Below are 20,895 nucleotides of genomic sequence, written 5' to 3'. Positions count from 1 at the left end.
CTCCTAATTGCCTCCAGCTGTTCCCATGGGAGGCGATCTTTACCAGCCAGGATCTCCTCCGATGTGTAGCAACCCTTGCCGTCCAAAACGTCCTCCCATGTCCATTCCTCCTTCTTGCGCTGTTGCCGCTGCCCGTTACACCGCTGCTTGATCCTTTGTTGGTGGGTGATTCTGTAACGGTCGTCTTGTGGTGAATGAGCGGACCAAGGCGCAGCGGGTGATGAGTACATAATGAATTTAATTGAGAAAAGAATAACGATACACGAAAACTCTTTAACAAACTACAAAACAAATAAACGACGTAGACTGACCTAAAACATGAGAACTTACAAATACACGAAGAACGCACGAACAGGTACAGACTACAAACAAACGCTACAGTCCCGTGTGGTACGAACAAACAAACAGTGAGAACAGCCTACCTTAAATATGGTTCTCAATCAGAGGAAACGTCAAACACCTGCCTCTAATTGAGAACCATATCAGGCAACACATTAAACCCAACATAGAAACACATAACATAGAATGCCCACCCCAACTCACGCCCTGACCAACTAAACACATCCAAAAACAAGAGAAAACAGGTCAGGAACGTGACAACTTCAACTTCACCAAACGGGTGATGATTTAACAAAAGCACATTCGCGAAAAAAGCGCAATCGTTGCACAAATGTACCTAACCATAAACATCAATGCCTTCCTTAAAATCAATACACAGAAGTATATTTTTTTAAACCTGCATATTTAGTTAAAATAAATGCATGTTAGCAGGCAATATTTTACTTCTTATGGCTGCAATCCTGTCACCGGGATCGATATGAAAACAGCCAGTGACAGTGCAGGGCGCCAAATTCAAAAAACAGAAATCTCACAATTAAAATTCCTCAGACATTCATGTGCCTTATATCATTTTAAAGGTAATCTTGTTGTTAACAACTTCTTCAGGCTGCAAGCCCGACACCGGGCTTAATATGACAACAGCCACTGCAAGTGCAGGGCGCGAAATTCAAAATCTATTTTTGTAAAATATTTAACTTTCACACATTAACAAGTCCAATACAGCATTTGAAAGATAAACATCTTGTCAATCCAGCCAACATGTCCGATTTTTTAAATGTTTTACAGAGAAAACACCACATATATTTATGTTAGCTCACCACCAAATAAAAAAGAGGACAGACATTTTTCACAGCACAAGTAGGATGAAGTAGCATGCACAAGCCAACCTAACTAACCTAAAACCAACCTAAATAACCTAGAAAAAACTACCTCAGATGACAGTCCTATAACATGTTACACAATAAATCTATGTTTTCAAAAAAAATGCATATTTTAGCTATGAATCAGTTTTACATTACTGCTACCATCTTAGCCACCATCATAGCTACAGTCAGAAATCGCACGGCAGTAGCCAGAGAAAACAGACACCAACGTCAACTACTAATTTCACATCAGAAAAGATTTCAGAGAAATATATGGTGGATAGCTAATGAAAGAGAAAGATCTTGTGAATACAGACAATATTTCAGATTTCTGAAGTGTTTTACAGCGAAAACACAATATATCGTTATATTAGCTTACTACAATAGCTAACACACAGCAGCATTGATTCTAGTCAAACGCTAGCGATAGCACAGTTCGACAGATATATGAAAAAGCATCCCAAATTGGGTCCTTATCTTTGTTGATTTTCCATCAGAATGTTCTCCAAAGGGTCCTTTGTTCAGAACCGTGTTCATTTGGACCTAGAACGAACGATGTCCCTGTTGAATTAGCATGGCACACTGGCCATGCCGTGCTAACCTCTCCGTCTTGACAAAATTCTTGCGTCGCATCACGTCTAAAGTCCAGAATAAATTTCAATAATATAATTAAAGTATATTCAAAAAACATACTTTAGGATGAGATTGTGACATGTATCAAAGAAAATCGAAGCTGGAGGTCATATTCACCTATAACGAGTGTTTTCCAGGAGCGCAGTCCAGTTCCTACTTCGCGCCCAGAAAAAAAAATAAAGTGCGCACTTATCACTCAAAGAGGTTCTTTTCAGTCCCTGACAGAGATAATCAAGTCATTTTTTCTCTCACTTCCGCATGACAACCAGGGGAAGATGTGTGACGTGTTTGTACAGTCCTAAGTGCCAAGGCCTTTTATAGAGAGTATCTTGAAGAGAGACATAGCTTCTTGGAAATGTCACTTTTTACAGAAAATGGGCTGTAAAAAGAGTTATGTTTCACTTAGAGAAATAATTAAACCTGTTTTAGAAACTAGAAGGTGTTTTATATCCAAAGGTAATAATAATATGCATATTGAACGAGCAAGAATTGAGTACGAGGCCGTTTGAAATGGCCACCTCTTTCCACTGCTGATACTTACTGCTGATTTTTGAGCCATAAGAGGTTAATCCCACCAAAGTGTCCGATTTCAAATAGGCTTTTCAGCGAAAGCACTACAAACGATTATGTTAGGTCACCACAAAACCACAATAAGCACAGCCTTTTTTCCAGCGAAAGATAGCTTTCACAAAAACCAGAAATAGAGATCAAATTAATCACTAACCTTTGATTATCTTCATCAGATGACACTCATAGGACTTCATGTTACACAATACATGCATGTTTTGTTTGATAAAGTTTATATTTATAGCAAAATATCTGAGTTTACATTGGCGCGTTAGATTCACTAATTGCAAAAACATCAAGTGATTTTGCATAGCCACATCGTTTCAACAGAAATACTCATCATAAATGTAGATGATAACACAAGTTATACACATGGAATTATAGATATACCTCTCCTTAATGCAACCGCTGTGTCAGATTTCCCAAAACCTTTACGGAAAAATAAACCATGCAATAATCTGAGACGGAGCTCAGAACAATAGCCAAATTAGCCGCCATGTTGGACTCAACAGAAACCAGAAAATACATGATAAATGTTTCCTTACCTTTGATGAACTTCATCAGAATGCAGTCCTAGGAATCCCAGGTCCACAATAAATGCTTGATTTGTTCGATAATGTCCGTTATTTATGTCCAATTAGCTACTTTCGAATTGTTTACCAAACACCCTAACCAAAGTCTCAAAGCGCGTCCACTATAACGTGACGAAATGTCCAAAAGTTCCGTTACAGTCAGTAGAAACATGTCAAACGATGTACTGAATCAATCTTTAGAATGTTGTTAACATACAACTTGAATAACGTTCCAACCGGAGAATTACATCGACTTCAATTGACCGATGGAACGGAGCTCACTTTCACGTGAACGCGCCACTTCAATGCGTGGGCACCTCATGGAAGTGATTACTTATTCCTGTCTCCTTCGGCCCCAATTCACATTGGAGTCGTCAGACAAAGTTCTATTGACTGTTGACATCTAGTGGAAGCCGTAGGAAGTGAAAACCCATCCATATCTCTCTGTATTTTCAATGAGAGCTTGGTTGAAAATCTGGCACCCCCAGAAAATATCCAAACAGGAAGCGGAACTTCTCAGGTTTTTGCCTGCCATATGAGTTCTGTTATACTCACAGACATAATTCAAACAGTTTTAGAAACTTCAGAGTGTTTTATATCCAATATGAATAATAATATGCATATATTAGCAACTGGGAATGAGGAGCAGGCCGTTTAATATGGGCACCTCTGTGCACCTTTCATCCAAGCTACTCAATACTGCCCCTTCACCCATAAGAAGTTAACTAGGGAAATTATGTAACTTCTCTTGCGTTCAGTGCAAGCAGAGTATATGCAGCAGTTTTGGCCACCTGGCTCGTTGCGAACTGTGTGAAGACCATTTCTTCCTAGCAAAGATCATAATTAATTTTCCAGAATTTTACATAATTCTGACATAATATTGAAGGTTGTGCAATGTAACAGCAATATTTAGACTTAGGAGGAACAGGGCTCTGGATACGCACAGGAAGCCTGGTGTGTGGTGTAGGCACTGGTGGTACTGGGCTGGGGCGGGGAGGAACAGGGCTCTGGTTGCCACCCGTTCGATAAAATATGGAACGGTTCCGTATTTCACTGAAAGAATAAACGTTTTGTTTTCGAAATTATAGTTTCCGGATTTGACCATATTAATGACCAAAGGCTCGTATTTGATAGAGCAGTCTGACTGAGCGTTGGTAGGCATCAGCAGGCTCGTAAGTGTTCATTCAAACAGCACTTTACTGCATTTGCCAGCAGCTCTTAGCAATGCTTGATCACAGCGCTGTTTATGACTTCAAGCCTATGAACTCCCGAGATTAGGCTGGCAATACGAACGTTCCTATAAGAACATCCAATAGTCAAAGGTATATGAAATACAAATGGTAGAGAGAGTCGACGTGTCATAATTCCTATAATAACGACAACCTAAAACTTCTTAACTGGGAATATTGAAGACTCATGTTAAAAGGAACCACCAGCTTTCATATGTTCTCATATTCTGAGCAAGGAATTTAAGCGTTAGCTTTTTAACATGGCACATATTGCACTTTTACTTTCTTCTCCAAATAATGTTTTTGCATTATTTAAACCAAATTGAAAGTTTCATGATTTATTTGAGACTAAATTCATTTTATTTGTGTATTATATTAAGTTAAAAATAAAAGTGTTCATTGTTCATTCAGTATTGTTGTAATTGCCATTATTACAAATATATAAACTCAGCAAAAAATAAATGCCCTTACTGTCAACTGCGTTTATTTTCAGCAAACTTAACATTGAATAATGTGTCTCTGAACAAAGGGGGTGTCAAAATCAAAAGTAACAGTCAGTATCTGGTGTGGCCACCAGCTGCATTAAGTACTGCAGTGCATCTCCTCCTCATGGACTAAACCAAATTTGCCAGTTCTTGCTGTGAGATGTTACCCCACACTTCCACCAAGGGACATGCAAGTTCCTGGACATTTCTGGGGGGAATGGCCCTAGCCCTCACCCTCCGATCCAACAGGTCCCAGATCTGCTCAATGGGAATGAGATCCGGGCTCTTCGCTGACCATGGCAGAACACTGACATTCCTGTCTTGCAGGAAATCACGCACAGAACAAGCAGTATGGCTGGTGGCATTGTCATGCTGGAGGGACATGTCAGGATGAGCCTGCAGGAAGGGTACCATATGAGGGAGGAGGATGTGTTCCTTGTAACGCACAGCGTTGAGATTGTCTGCAATGACAACAAGCCCAGTCTGATGATTCTGTGTTACACCGCCCCAGACCATGACAGACCCTCCACCTCCAAATTGTTCCCGCTCCAGAGTACAGGCTTCGGTGTAACGCTCATTCCTTCGACGATAAACACGAATCTGACCATCACCCCTGGTGAGACAAAACCACGACTCGTCAGTGAAGAGCATATTTTGCCAGTCCTGCCTGGTACAGCGACAGTGGGTTTGTGCCTTTACAACAGGCCAACAAACCCTCAGTCCAGCCTCTCTCAGTCTATTGCGGACAGTCTGAGCACTGATGGAGGGATTGTGCATTCCTGGTGTAACTCAGGCAGTTGTTGTTGCCATCCTGTACCTGTTCCTCAGGTGTGATGTTCGGATGTACCGATCCTGTGCAGGTGTTGTTACACGTGGTCTGCCACTGCGAGGACGATCAGCTGTCCATCCTGTCTCCCTGTAGCACTGTCTTAGGCGTCTCACGAACATTGCAATATATTGCCCTGGCCACATCTGCAGTCCTCATGCCTCCTTGCAACATGCCTAAGGCACATGCATAAGCAGGGACCCTGAGCATCTTTCTTTTGGTGTTTTTCAGAGTCAGTAGAAAGGCCTATTTAGTGTCCTAAGTTTTCATAACGGTGACCTTAATTGCCTACCGTCTGTAAGCTGTTAGTGTCTTAACGACCTTTCCACAGGTTCATTTTCATTAATTGTTTATGGTTCATTGAACAAGCATGGGAACCAGTGTTTAAACCCTTTACAATGAAGATCTGTGAAGTTACTTAGATTTTTACGAATTATCTTTGAAAGACAGTGTGCTGGAAAAGGGATGTTTCCTTTTTTGATGAGTTTATATTAAAATAAACGGCCGATTAATCGGTATCTGCTTTTTGCGGTCCTCCAATAATCGGTATCGGCGTTGAAAATTCATAATCGGTCGACCTCTACTCTAAAACCTCAAGCTGCATACTTTACCATATTCCAACTTAACCACTGAAATAACTACTTCCTGTGCTTGGCCCTCCTATGTTGAACATAATAAATGGTTCCCTATCCTCAGGATGTGTACCAAACTCACTAAAAGTGGCAGTAATAAAGCCTCTTGAAAAAGCCATGTAAATGTAAAAAACTATCGGCCTATATCGAATCTCCCATTCCTCTCACAAATGTTGGGAAAGGCTGTTGCGCAGCAACTCACAGCCTTCCTGAAGACCAATAATGTATACAAAATGCTCCAGTCTGGTTTTAGACCCTATCATAGCACTGAGACTGGACTCGTGAAGGTGGTAAATTACCTTTTAATGGTGTCAGACCTAGGCTCTGCAGCTGTCCTTTTGATACCATCAATCACCACATTCTTTTGGAGAGATTAGAAACCTTAATTGGTCTGCATGGACAAGTTCTCACTTGGTTTAGATCTTATCTGTCGGAAAGATATCAGTTCGTCTCTGTGGATGGTTTGGCCTCTGACAATTCAGTTGTAAGTTTCGGAGTTCCTCAAGGTTCCGTTTTAGGACCACTATTGTTTTCACTATACAGTATATTCTACCTCTTGGTGATGTCATTCGGAAACAAAATGTCAACTTTTACTGCTGTGCGGACGACACAGAGCTGTACATTTCGATGAAACATGGTGAAACCTCAAAATTGCATACCCTGGAAGCTTGTGTTTTTTTTACTATTAAACTCGGACAAAACAGAGATGCTAGTTCTAGGTCCCAAGAAACTGCTGTTGGATCTGACAATTCATCTTGATGGTTGTACAGTCTCAAATAAAACTGTGAAGGACCTCTGCGTTACTCTGGACCCTGATCTCTCTTTTGATGAACATATCACAAATATTTCAAGGACAGCTTTTTTCCATCTTTGTAATATTTCAAAAATCAGGAACATTTTGTAAAAAATTATGCAGAAATGCTAATCCATGCTTTTGTCACTTCTAGATTAGACTACTGCAATGCTCTACTCTCAGGCTACCCGGATAAAGCACTAAATAAACTTCAGTTAGTGCTAAACACAGCTGATAGAATCTTGACTAAAACCCCAAAAATGTATCATATTACTCCAGTGCATTCCTGTTAAGGCTAGGGCTGATTTGAAGGTTTTACTGCTACAAAGCATTACATGGGCTTGCTCCTACCGATTTCTCCCATTTGGTCCTGCCGTACGTACAGTTGAAGTCAGAAGTTTACATACACCTCAGCCAAATACATTTAAACTCAGTTTTTCACAACTCCTGACATTTAATCCTAGTAAAAATTCCCTGTCTTGGGTCATATATGATCACCACTTTATTTTAAGAATGTGAAATGTCAGAATAAAAGTAGAGAGAATTATTTATTTCAGCTGTTATTTCTTTCATCACATTCCCAGTGGGTCAGACGTTTACATACACTCCATTAGTATTTGGTAGCATTGCCTTTAAAATGTTTAACTTGGGTCTGTCACACCCTGACCTTAGAGAGCCTTTTTATGTCTCTATTTGGTTTGGTCAGGGTGTGATTTGGGGTGGGCATTCTATGTTTTTCTTTTCTATGATTTTGTATTTCTATGTTTTGACCGGGTATGGTTCTCAATCAGGGACTGTCGTTGTCTCTGATTGGGAACCATACTTAGGTAGCCCTTTACCATCCTTTCTTGGTGGGAAGTTAACTTTGTTTGTGGCACATAGCCCTTAAGCTTCACGGTTGTTTTGTATTGTTTATTGTTTTTGTCGGCGTTATTTCTAAATAAAAGGAATATGTATGCTTACCACGCTGCACTTTGGTCTCCTCCTTTTGATGGCCATGACAGGGTCAAACCTTTCGGGTAGCCTTCCACAAGACTCGGTCTCGACCTTTAAGTCTTTAATGAAGACTAATCTCTTCAGTAGGTCCTATGATTGAGTGTAGTCTGGAGACTACACTCAATAGTCTCACTGACCTGAAATTCTTCATCGGAGATGACCAAATCCCAACAGTGTCTGAGCAGCCGGTAAAAAGCCTTGGAAGGTGGTATGATGCAAGCCTGAAGGACAAAGACCAGGTGCAACAGCTGCGCAAAGACATCAGTAGTAGCCTACAGTCCATCGACAACACCCAGCTACCTGGAAAGTTAAAGGCCTGGTGTCTGCAGTTTGGTCTCCTACCCCGGGTGTTGTGGCCCCTAGCAGTGTATGAGGTTCCAATCTCAACAGTGGAGAAGATGGAAAGAGGAGTCACAGGCTACTTAAAGAAGTGGCTCGGAGTTCCACGATGCCTTACCACCATAGGCCTCTATGGAGATGGTGTCCTCAAGCTGCCCCTCACCAGTCTAACAGAGGAATTCAAGTGTGCAAAAACCAGGCTCCAGATGACACTGAATGAATCTCGAGACCCAGTGGTGAGCAACAACGCGCCGACCTTGGCAACTGGGCGCAAATGGAGGCCAGGAAAAGCAGTCCAGGAGGCAACAGCAGCCCTCAGACATGCTGACATTGTGGGTCATGTTCAGCAAGGGAGAGGAGGCCTTGGGCTAACTAGCCGTGCTGCTTGGAGTAAGGCCACTGCACCAGAGCGGCGGAAGATGGTAGTGCAGGAAGTACGCCATCAGGAGGAGGCTGCAAGGTGGGCCAAGGCAGTCTCTCTTGCCAAACAGGGACAGTGGACTCGATGGGACAGTGTGGAGAAGAGGAAGATCAGCTGGAAGGAAGGCCATGGAAGCGAGGCGGTTGAGCTTTTCCATCAGAGCAACATATGACGTCCTTCCAACACCAGTTAATCTTCACCAATGGTATGGTGAAGATCCGGACTGTGCCCTCTGTTCCATGCCAGCCAACCTCAGGCACATTCTCACAGGGTGTAAAACAAGCCTCACCCAAGGACGCTACACTTGGCGTCACAACCAAGTCCTTAAAAACCTTGCGTCCGCCCTGGAGGACAAGCGAGCTGCCACCAACTCCCTACCACCCCCAGCAGCATCACACCCCTTACGGACGACCTTTGTCCGCGAAGGAGCTAAACCACCGAAGAGCGGCTCTACACCATTAGAGCGAGACCAGCTACGCTTGGCCCGCGACTGGAAAATGCTAGCTGACATTGGCCGGCAACTTGTGTTTCCTCCGGAGATCGCAACCACCACCCTAAGACCTGACATGGTGCTCTGGTCCCATTCGCTCAAGAAGGTCTTCATCATTGAGCTCACAGTACCCTGGGAGGACTCAGTAGATGAGGCTTATGAGCGAAAACATCTGCGCTATGCCGATCTAGCTGCCGAAGCACGGCATCATGGCTGGAACACAGAAGTCCGACCAGTGGAGGTGGGCTGCAGAGGTTTTGTGGCAACATCTACAACCAGACTGCTTAGAGACCTGGGAATTAAGGGCCAGAGCCAGCGTTCGGCAATCAAAGCTGTATCAGAGGCGGCAGAAGGCAGCAGTCAATGGCTCTGGATGAAGAGGAAAGACCCCAGCTGGGCCCCGAAGTGAGAGGGCCAGGAGGTATGCGGTCAACAATGCTTGACTCAGGGAGGAAGACACCCCTGCCATGCATAGTCCCATGGGACGTTGGCTATCAACAACAAGGCAACTCCTATGACTAATTGGGAATGGGACGCAAGCGTAGGATTGATCACCCTGTCGCTGGCCGCCTTTGGGGAGGGTGTATAGTGTGAAAGGCCGAAACACCCTAGGAACCAAAGGTACACTACTGACGATGCGCTCCCCAAATTTCACCAGTCTCACTGTTCATGAACTCTTGGAAGTGCTTGCACAAAGGATAGTAACATCTCATCCTGTGTTCTTGGAATCTGGCCCAGGGGTGCGAAGGTGAACGGCAAGGCACTGGAGCGTCGAACCGCCCTTGCTGTCTCTGCCGGGCCGGCTCCCCTCTCTCCACTGCGATTCTCTGCCTCTGACCCTATTAGGGCGGCTGAGTCACTGGCTTACTAGTGCTCTTCCATGCCGGCCCTAGGAGGGGTGCGTCACTTGAGTGGGTTGAGTCACAGATGTGATCTTCCTGCCCGATTTTTGCGCCCCTTCTGGCTCGTGCGGTGTAGGAGATCTACGTGGGATATACTCAGCCTTGTCAGGGTAGTAAGTTGGTGGTCTTTTGATATCCCTCTTGTGTTGTGGGGGCTGTGCTTTGGCAAAGTGGGTGGGGTTATATCCTGCCTGGTTGGCTCTGATTCTCCTGTCTTATCTGGTGTCCTGTGTGAATTTAAGTATCCTCCCTCTAATTCTCTCTCTCCCTCCAATCCTTGAGGACCTGAGCCCTTGGAACATGCCTCATGACTACCTGGCCTGATGACTCCTGGCTGTCCCCAGTCCACCTGGTTGTGGTGCTGCTCCAGTTTCAACTGTTCTGGCTGTGGCTATGTAACCCTGACCTGTTCATCGGACGTGCTACCTTGTCCCGGACCAGCTGTTTTCGACTCTCTCTCTCTCTACCTCACCTGCTCTCTCGACCTCTGAATGCTCGGCTATGAAAAGCCAACTGACATTTACTACTGAGGTACTGACCTGTTGCACCCTCTACAACCACTGTTATTATTATTTGACCCTGCTGGTCATCTATGAACGTTTGAACATCTTGAAGAACAATCTGGCCTTAGAGCCCATGTACTCTTATAATCTCCACCCGACACAGCCAGAAGAGGACTGGCCACCCCTCAGAGCCTGGTTCCTCTTTAGGTTTCTTTTTAGGTTCCTGCCTTTTATAGGGAGTTTTTAGCCACCGTGCTTCTACATCTGCATTGCTTGCTGGGTTTTAGGCTGGGTTTCTGTATAGCACTTTGTGACATCTGCTTTATAAATACATTTGATTGATGTGTTGGGCTATGTTGGTGTTGAAGTCATAGCACGTGCAGTGCTGAATACTCCAAGCGCTGAAGGTGTAGCCTGCATTCCTCATGCTTGCTTGAGCAACACCCTAACATTCAGATAGGGTCAGCTTTTTTTTAACACCATTGAACCTCACACTTATCAATGGGAAAATGTTAAAAAAAGGTTGAGGCTTAGTAATAAAAAATTACTAATGTTATATATATATTTGGCAGCTGCGTTTAGATACGCATGTGAACTCTCGGTAGTAATATCCATGAAATGCTCTGTTATACAGTATAGGCGTGCAATAATATGGAAAATCTAACAGATAGGACTATTGCTTGCGATTAACAGGCACAAATATTATTGTCTTTTTACTTTGGGAAAAGCATTGACTGTCAACTAGATTCGGTTGTCAACTAGATTCGACAGTCAACTAGATTCCGACTTTTAATGTGAACTGGATTCAGACATTTGACATGCACACATTTGGCATTGGTACCTCGATAAGGCCTTTGCAAGCTCACTGGCCCCACAGAGTGTGTTTATGTATGCACTGTGTTGTTTTATGATAGGAAGTGTTCACAGCGGAGCTCACACCGACTGACACTGTCGCAAGTGCTGGTCATCTGACCTTTCTTGGCCAAGAGGGCAAGTGATACATATGCCACGTCCTTGTCTCATATGAGGAATTTTAGATTCTTGGTGTTATGGGACATACAGTTTTGTTCAAGTAAGCTAGAACACAATTTGATTCAGAGTGTTGTGATGAATTGGAAAGTCAGTTAAATAAATGGAATCAAAAGAAATAGCTCCCAAAATCCAAAAAATTATCAAATCAAAGTTTATTTGTCATCTGCGCCGATTACAACAGGTGTAGACCTTACAGTGAAATGCTTACTTACAGGCTGACACTGACACCTATTGGTCACCTAACACCTTTTTTGCACTATTGGTTAGAACCAATAGTGCAAAAAAGGTGTTAGGTGAACAATAATCGAAGCATCAGATAATCGAAGCATCTCGAACAAACTATTGGTTAGAACCAATAGTGCAAAAAAGGTGTTAGGTGAACAATAGGTAAGTAAAGAAATAAAACAACAGTCAAAAGACAGGCTGTATACAGTAGTGAGGCTATAAAAGTAGCGAGGCTACATACAGACACCAGTTAGTCAGGCTGATTGAGGTAGTATGTACATGTAGATATGGTTAAAGTGACTATGCATATATGATGAACAGAGAGTAGCAGTAGAGTAAAAGAGGGGGTGGTGGGTGGCGGGACACCATGCAGATAGCCCGGTTAGCCAATGTGCGGGAGCACTGGTTGGTCGGCCCAATTGAGGTAGTATGCACATGAATGTATAGTTAAAGTGACTATGCAAAAAGAACCAACATAATATTCAAGGAGCTCATGTTTTAGTTTGTAAATGGTTTATTACAACTTCCTCCATTGGATACAAAATTAAATAAAGGTAGGCCTATATGAAGTATAAATAGAAAAGTAGGCCTACTGTTTTAACGTTACATTCGTTATTGATATGGCATATTTACAGATATTTACACAAAATAATTATGCAAAATATATTAGTTTAGCATTTCATATAAAAATATACATTCAGATTTTTACATTGGGGAGAGAGGTCTTTTTAAATTCAGCTCCTTCACGCTCTCCTCTTCCTCGTCGTTGTCACTAACGCTCTCCTCGTCATCATTACTGCTCGAGTCTTCATAGAGGCAGATGGTTGCTTGCACCGGATAGTTGCGCAGAAGCATCTCTGCGTCCTGGTACAGATAATCGAAGCATCTCGATTTGGGCCAAAACAACCTAGAACACAAGACCATCAGATTAGGTGTTTGAATTGAAAATACAAAGTAGGCTAGGATATAGTTGATATAGGGTATATAGAGCGAGGGCATCTCATTCACCATTAAGCACAAACAGAGACGCATATTTTCAACGTGATAATAGTGAGGCAATTTTACTTACTTTACTGGGTGTGTGATCTGTGGACTCTTGCAGTATTTGGTGTCTGAAAATCCTCCAATGGGCTTTTTGTAAGGCTGTGAGGAGAGAAAGAAAAGCACGCATGTTAGCATAAGCCTATACTATTTATTCCACTATAGGCTAACTAGACCTATGATACATCTAAATGAAATCCTCTACAAACAATTGACGCTAATAATTTAGTTTTGAAAACAGTCTGCACTAACCGTGTTTTCCGTGACCCTGCGTTCTCTGTCCGCTTTGCCAACCCAAGGTCTCCACAAATTAGCTGGCTGTTGAACAAAGTTTCTTCCGGTAACTCCGCCAATTAATCCACAATGACCGATGATATTTTCCATTATTTCTGATGATAGTTTCCTGATTAAGTCTGAGAGTTTGCGATTGAGAGTGATGCCAGAGTTGAGTAAGACGCCCCTATTTATCCGGCCAGGGAGCTCGTGCCAAATTGCGCTTTGACACTATCCAAAGTGTCCATGCGACACGGTGGTGAGGTGTCAAGTCACACTTTGGCAAACCTGCACCATATTGGTCACACTCGCGCCCAGAGTGGTTTTGTTTGAGAATAGGTTCAACTTTTGTTGTGGGAGAATATAAACTTTTCAGAATTAGAAAGAATATTATCCAAGTCAATAGCCTATTGTTTATTTTTTTATTATATGCTATAGGGCCTAATCGTTTACAAAAACGTATTAAAGACGAAAGTGCCAAGGGATTAACATAATTGAATTATCTAAGCATATATAGACCGAAATTGACAATGAATTTACTAATTTACTTAATCGTCCTAACAGCCTTCCTTATTTTGAACCATTTGCTTTTCAAGTGTGAAATAACTCGTGCCGATATGTCGAACGGGTCAAACTTTTATTTTGTATTTATTTAACCTTTATTTAACTAGGCAAGTCAGTTAATTGAGAACAAATTATTATTTACAATGATGGCCTACCCTGGCCAAACCCTAACCCGGAGGACGCTGGGCCAATTGTGTGCCGCCCTATGGGACTCCCAATCATGTCCGGTTGTGATACAGCCTGGAATCGAACCAGGGTCTGTAGTGACGCATCTAGCACTGATATGCAGTGCCTTAGACCGCTGCATCACTCAGGAGCTCAAACTGCGCTCAGTGGTCAAGAAAGGGAGCTTATGGACCCCGGCACACGTTAGGTTAGTTTTTAGAAACTTTTTTGGGGATCATTCACTTAAAGGGGAGGTTATGCAAAGTCCATAACCTCCCCACTACAGCTTCTGTGCTCCCAAACAGTTGATGAATTAATTAATACATATTATTTAACTAAGTCAGTTAAGAAACAAATTCTTATTTACAAAGATGGCCTACCCCGGACGAGCATGGGCCAATTGTGCGCCGCCCTATGGGACTTCCAATCATGGCCGGTTGTGATACAGCCTGGAATCGAACTAGGGTCTGTAGTGACGCATCTAGCACTGAGATGCAGTGCCTTAGACTGCTGCATCACTCGGGAGCCCTATTTACAGTAGTCCTAAATGCAACTTAACCCCACAAGGTGTGAAATAGCCCACATCTTTGAAAACATCTCAGTACCGATTGGTTCCACCAGTAGGCTACAACATATCAACCAAACAGTCACAAATACACAACCTACTAGGCGTATTGTTGCAAATAGGAATAATATGGTTGTGCAAGCCATAGTTACATGTTGTTGGCTAACCTGTTTAACATTCGTTGTAAAACAACAATAATATTTGTATTTACTAATTCTAAGGGATACCTGTTAGAATTGTCAGGCCTACTTGTGAATAACAGGACCTTTCACAGACATACATTCAGTGACCAAATTATTAGGACCCCCTTTGCCCTCCAGAACAGCCTGAATTCTTCAGGGCGTGGATTCTACAAGGTGTGGGTCAATTGGTATCAAGGGACCCAACCTGTGACATGAAAACATTCCCCACACCATTACACCATTGCCACCATTCCCCAACAGGGACACCAGGCAGGATGGGGCCATGGACACATGCTGCTAACTCCAAATTCTGACTTTGCCATCAGCATGACGCAACAGTAACCAGGATTCGTCGGACCAGGCAATGTTTTTCCACTCCTCAAATTGTCCAGTGTTGGTGATCGCATGCACATTGGATCCACTTGTTCTTGTTTTTAGCTGATAGGAGTGAAACCCGGTGTGGTCATCTGCTGCAATAACACATCCGTGACAAGGACCGACAATTTGTGTGTTGTACTGTGTCATTATTTGCCTGTTTGTGACCCGCATATCAGCTTGCACGATTCTTGCCATTTTCCTTCGACCTCTCTCATCAACAAGCTGTTTTCGCCCCCAGGACTGCCGCTGACAGTATGTATTTTGTTTGTCGCACCTTTCTTGGTAAACCCTAGACACTGTCGTGCATTAAAAGCCCAGGAGGCTGGCCATTTCTAAGATACCGGAACCGGCGTGCCTGGCACCATGCTCAAAGTCACTTAGGTCACTCGTTTTGCCCATTCTAATGTTCAATCGAACAGTAACTGAATATCTCGATGCTTGTCTTCCTGCTTTATATAGCAAGCCACTGCCATGTGACTCACTGTCTGTAGGATCGTACCATTTTCATGAACGTGGTGGTGTATCTAATAAAGTGAGTGTAGCTTCCTGAGGCTACACACTTCTTACCGTGAGGCTTGTAGCCTACTATGGGTTGCCAACAATGCATTTGTCATTGAAGTCGGACTAATGTTTATTGTTTTATTTATTGTAGGCTATTTATTGTAGGATACTGACCTACGGAACTTTGATGAACTAAGAAGTTGAACTTTTCAACCTCTGTAGATATTTTACCACGGATAAGAAAAATGTCTACTAACTGTAAGGTTCTTAGGCCCTACTCCCACTATGAGAGATGAAGGAGAGTCTGAGGAGTGGAGTGGCGAAAGAGATTTATACTTTTCAGTTCACTTTTCAATTCACATTACATCTTTGTCTTACATTTCATTGTGTCTGTCAACACAACATTCTTGGTCCGCAGCTCAAATGGACCTTGAATATCACAGTAGCCACTAGCTATTTAACAATCCAAGCAACTTTTCTTCAGAAACATATTCCAATACTGAATACTGCAAACAAACCATATTCCACTCAGGAATAATACAACAATCCGCAAGCATGTGCAGACAATTAAAGGGTTTATTTTCTTGTCCGTACACATTAAATTAGCTGAAAATACATAGCTAACTCCTGCTAGCTAGCTAACTAACAACATGCTTCGTGATAAAGTAATGTTAGCATATCAATAATGGACGTTTAGTCCTCCCATACTAATATAAAAGTACAGTAGCGTTATCATACAGTGGCATTCATATAATAATATAGGCTACATGGATAGGTAAGGTTAGCTAGCTAGCTATGCTAACCAAAATCATTTCTGCATCCTCACATAAACCTGCTGACTGTAGCTGAATGCTGATGTTTAGCTGAACCACAGCTAGACAGGAGCTTTTAGGCTTACACAAGCTACTGCATAAAAGTTACCTTAGAACAAACCAGGCAAACCATTTTATCAATATCATTGAAGTCATTATATGAGGTAAAAAACACTTGAGAGTTATAGCTACAGATTCAGAATTTAACAGGCTATTACATTTTTTGTTGTTGCTAAAAACTCAAAACAAGCGTCATTTTTTGGGGAAAATGTCATTTCTGTTTAATCTGCCCTGCTTAAAGGGGGGCAACTGTTTACGAGTGTCGTGTGCTCCGGAGGTAGCAGTCGAGACGTGACATGTTCACAAGTTTGCATTGCAGTATATGTGTAGCCGAGGATATTTTTGTGAAAAGTCTACTGTAGTAAGTGGGAAGACCCTCTAAGTGTGATGTTCACTGGTGTTAAAAAGCTAACTCTGAGCGTTTTGGGTGCAGCTTACCCAGGCGTGAATAATGCACAGCTTCAGTGCCTGGCGTTTTCAGCACTGCAAGCGCTGGATCATGATTTCATTCTCCCGCGTACCCTCTGACCTGATATTCATGTAGGCCAGGGATGGGCAACTTTGATCCCACATCCATATTTACATCCATACCCACACATGCAGTCAGAGCTGACATGGGCTACTTGAGTGACTCTCTGTGACTGACATAACGAGAAACACTGCTGATGTACAACCACATATCCAAATTAAACTTTGTGTACTCTGCTATTCTAACTTTCAACAGTATGTTCCTAATTTGAGTTACATTTTTGGGGGGGAAATTGATCCGCGTGCATACAACAGGCCGGGCTGCCAGTTACCCATCCCTGATGTAGGCTATACGTGATTGTATGCCTTGTCTAACGCAAGCTATTGTCCCCTAGTACAACCTGAAAGGTATATTTCAAACTCTGGCCAGTCTTTCTCAGGGTGAAGTGATGCTGGTTTTCCTGATGGAAATGGGTACCCACTCTGTGGTATTCCGGTGTTGGCATGGTTGGGTGTGAAGTTTACACACCTCCAGGGGTGAAGGCAACTCTGGATGAGCCAGCGACTGGTGCATGCACTGCACACCAATGCCCATAGACGTCATGACTTCATAAACCAACTCACTGTCTGATCTGATGCTATTCATGTCGGTTATCAGTTTTAGTAGCCTAATGTAATCACGCTATTGCGCTATAATGTATACAGGTAATGTAGCCTACAGATGGTCTGCTAGAATAATACAATTTAAAAATTTTAACAAAAAATTTTAACAATCAATACGTCTATTTTCCAATCTTCAAACAGGTTTTCTAATGGGTTACCTCTAGGTTCATTTAAAAAGGCGAAACTGTTGAATCGTTACCAATCCTTGACACCCAGGTGTCCTTTAGACTTTACTTTGTCACCAATGTGTAGGCAATAACTTGTATGGAACCAACGTTGTAAACTTCTGAACTTTTCTGAGTATCTTTATCTGAACAACTTCTCAACTTCTGTCTGAAGTCTTTCCCAGGGTGAAGTGTTGGGTCTTCCTGTGGGAACTGGGAACCCACTCTGTGGTCATAATCAGATGGTGGTATAGTTGGGTGTGAAGTTTACACACCTCCAGCGGTGAAAGCAAAGGCAGCTCTGGATGAACCAGGGACTGGCGCATTCACTGCGCACGTCATTTGACCCGATGACCTGTTATTGAGGAGCGCATAGATATAGATCCTACACGGGAGATATTTTGACATCTATTTTCAACGTATTACAGTAGAGTTCTGTTATGGGAGGTTGAATGATACAGAGATGCCATATCCCTTTCGGAAACCTTGAATCATAAGGACAAAGCATGAATATGGTAACACAGTATACATCGAGGTCCAAAGGTATTTGGACAGTGACACATTTGTTGTTTTGGCTCTGTACTCCAGCACTTTGGTTTTGATACAAGGACTATGAGGTTAAAGTGCAGACTGTCAGCTTTAATTTGAGGGTATTTCCATCCATATCGGGGGAACCTTTAAGAAATTACAGCACTTTTTGTACATACAGTAGTCCCTCCATTTTAGGGAACCAAAAGTATTTGGACAAATTCACTTATGTATTAAAGTAGTCAAAAGTTTAGTATTTGGTCCCATATTCATAGCGCGCAATGACTACATCAAGCTTGTGACTCTAAAAACGTGTTGGCTGCATTTGCAGTTTGTTTTGATTGTGTTTCAGATTATTTTGTACCCAATTGAAATGAAATGGTGAATAATATATCGTGTCATTTTCGAGTCACTTTAACTGTAACCATGGTAGCATCCACATGAATGTAGAAGTGTTTAGAAACATATTCTACTGGTATTCTTATGTACAATAAATCATGAATGAATTGTGAATAATGATGAGTGAGAAAGTTAGAGGCATAAATATCATACCCCCTAAAAAATGCTAACCTCCCCTGTTATTGGTAATGGTGACAACAAAAAATTGTCACTGTCCAAATACACCATATGTGAGCATTGGTCTGGCTCTACCTGGGGCACTGACATTTGTGGTACAGGTCTTTAGGCTTTGACCGCATGAACCATAGAGCCCAGGGTGGAGCTCTGTCACAACCATTTTCTCTCTCTCTCACACGCTCCTGTTAGAATATTAACTCTTACGTCAAGCTAACATGGTGAACTTTGACCTCTAGGTCCGTCGATCCTTTCCCAGGGTTAATTAAGAGGTCCACTGGTTTTCGGGTGTTTCTGCCCTGCCTGCACTGGTGTGAAGAATGCACACCTTCAGGGGTGAATAATGTACAACACTGAATGTGCCAGACAAGGTACATGGCCCCTGTGACATTAAGACCTGCATTGTATTACAGTAAAGTTTCATTAAAGATGAGACCATTTTTTTGTCCATAAGGTTTGCAAGAAATGGACATTTGTTTTTGGCACTGGGTTGCAGGGTAATAAGATAAAGGCAGACATAAAATATACATATAGCATGACACACATTGAACATTTAACATGCTCAGCAGACTCTTATTTAGGATTGTCACAACAAAGGGGATGAAGGATTTACTTAGGCAATTTTTCCTTGCGAGTGGCACGTTTAGTCTCCAACCTGACAGCAACATTTGGAAGGATGCGTGCAGTGGGTGGGTCTTTTCGTTGAAGACCTGGAGTGATTTTATTGTGATACAGGGCCTAAGTATGACTTAGGAGAATAAGCAACCCCCTTTTAAAGAGAATCCAATGGAGAGGGTAGGTATGTTTTCAGATAAATTAATAAAAATGTGCACAGACTTAAGCAAAAACTGAGCACTACTGCTTTGCTTTGATGTCATTTTGTTATATGATTTGCTTTCCCCTACATAAGTATTTTTTTTATTTGCGAGACCAGCTTATTCATGTCTATTACTTGTTCAAGAGTCATACCCTATATAATGTGAGGGACAAACAGCAATAGCAATGCCACTAAAGTTGTTTATCATTTCTCTCTCAGTTTTAAAATGTAAGTTCCACAACGCTAACCTTAATGTATATGTAACAGTGTTGCTTCCGTCCCTCTCCTCACCCCAACCTGGGTTCGAACCAGGGACCCTCTGAACCCATCAACAACTGCCTCCTACGAAGCATCGTTACCTATCGCTCCACAAAAGCCACAGCCCTCGCGGAGAAAGGTCTCGGAGCGAGTGGCGCCACCGATTGAAACGTTATTAGCGCGCACCCCGCTAACTAGCTAGCCATTTCACATCGGTTACATATACAGTTGAAGTCAGAAGTTTACATACACTTAGGTTGGAAACATTAACACTAGTTTTTCAACCACTCCACAAATTTCTTGTTCACTAATTATAGTTTCGGCAAGTCGGTTAGGACATCTACTTTGTGCATGACACAAGTAATCTTTCCAACAATTGTTAACAGACTTATATTTCACTGTATCACAATTCCAGTGGGTCAGAAGTTTACATACACTAAGTTGACTGTGCCTTTAAACAGCTTGGAAAATTCCAGAAAATTATATTATGGCTTTAAAAGCTTCTGATAGGCTAAAGAACATAATTTGAGTCAGTTGGAGGTGTACCTGTGGATGTATTTCAAGGCCTACTTTGAAACTCAGTGCCTCTTTGCTTGACATCATGGGAAAATGAAAAGAAATCAGCCAAGACCTCAGAAAAAAAATTGTAGACCTCCACAAGTATAGTTTATCCTTGGGAGCAATTTCCAAACGCATGAAGGTACCACATTCATCTGTACAAACAGTAGTACGCAAGTATAAACACCATGGACCCACGCAGCATCATACCGCTCAGGAAGGAGACGTGTTCTGTCTCCTAGAGATGAACGTACTTTGGTGCGAAAAGTGCTAATCAATCCCAGAACAACCACAAAGGACCTTGTGAAGATGCTGGAGGAAACAGGTACAAAAGTATCTATATCCACAGTAAAACGAGTCCTATATCGACATAACCTGAAAGGCCGCTCAGCAAGGAAGAAGCCACTGCTCCAAAGCCTCATAAATAAGCCAGACTACGGTTTGCAACTGCACATGGGGACAAAGATCGTACTTTTTG

This window comes from Salvelinus alpinus, chromosome 8 (genome assembly GCF_045679555.1).
Source record: "Salvelinus alpinus chromosome 8, SLU_Salpinus.1, whole genome shotgun sequence".
NCBI classification, from domain to species: domain Eukaryota; kingdom Metazoa; phylum Chordata; class Actinopteri; order Salmoniformes; family Salmonidae; genus Salvelinus; species Salvelinus alpinus.
This window is presented reverse-complemented; position numbering follows the sequence as displayed.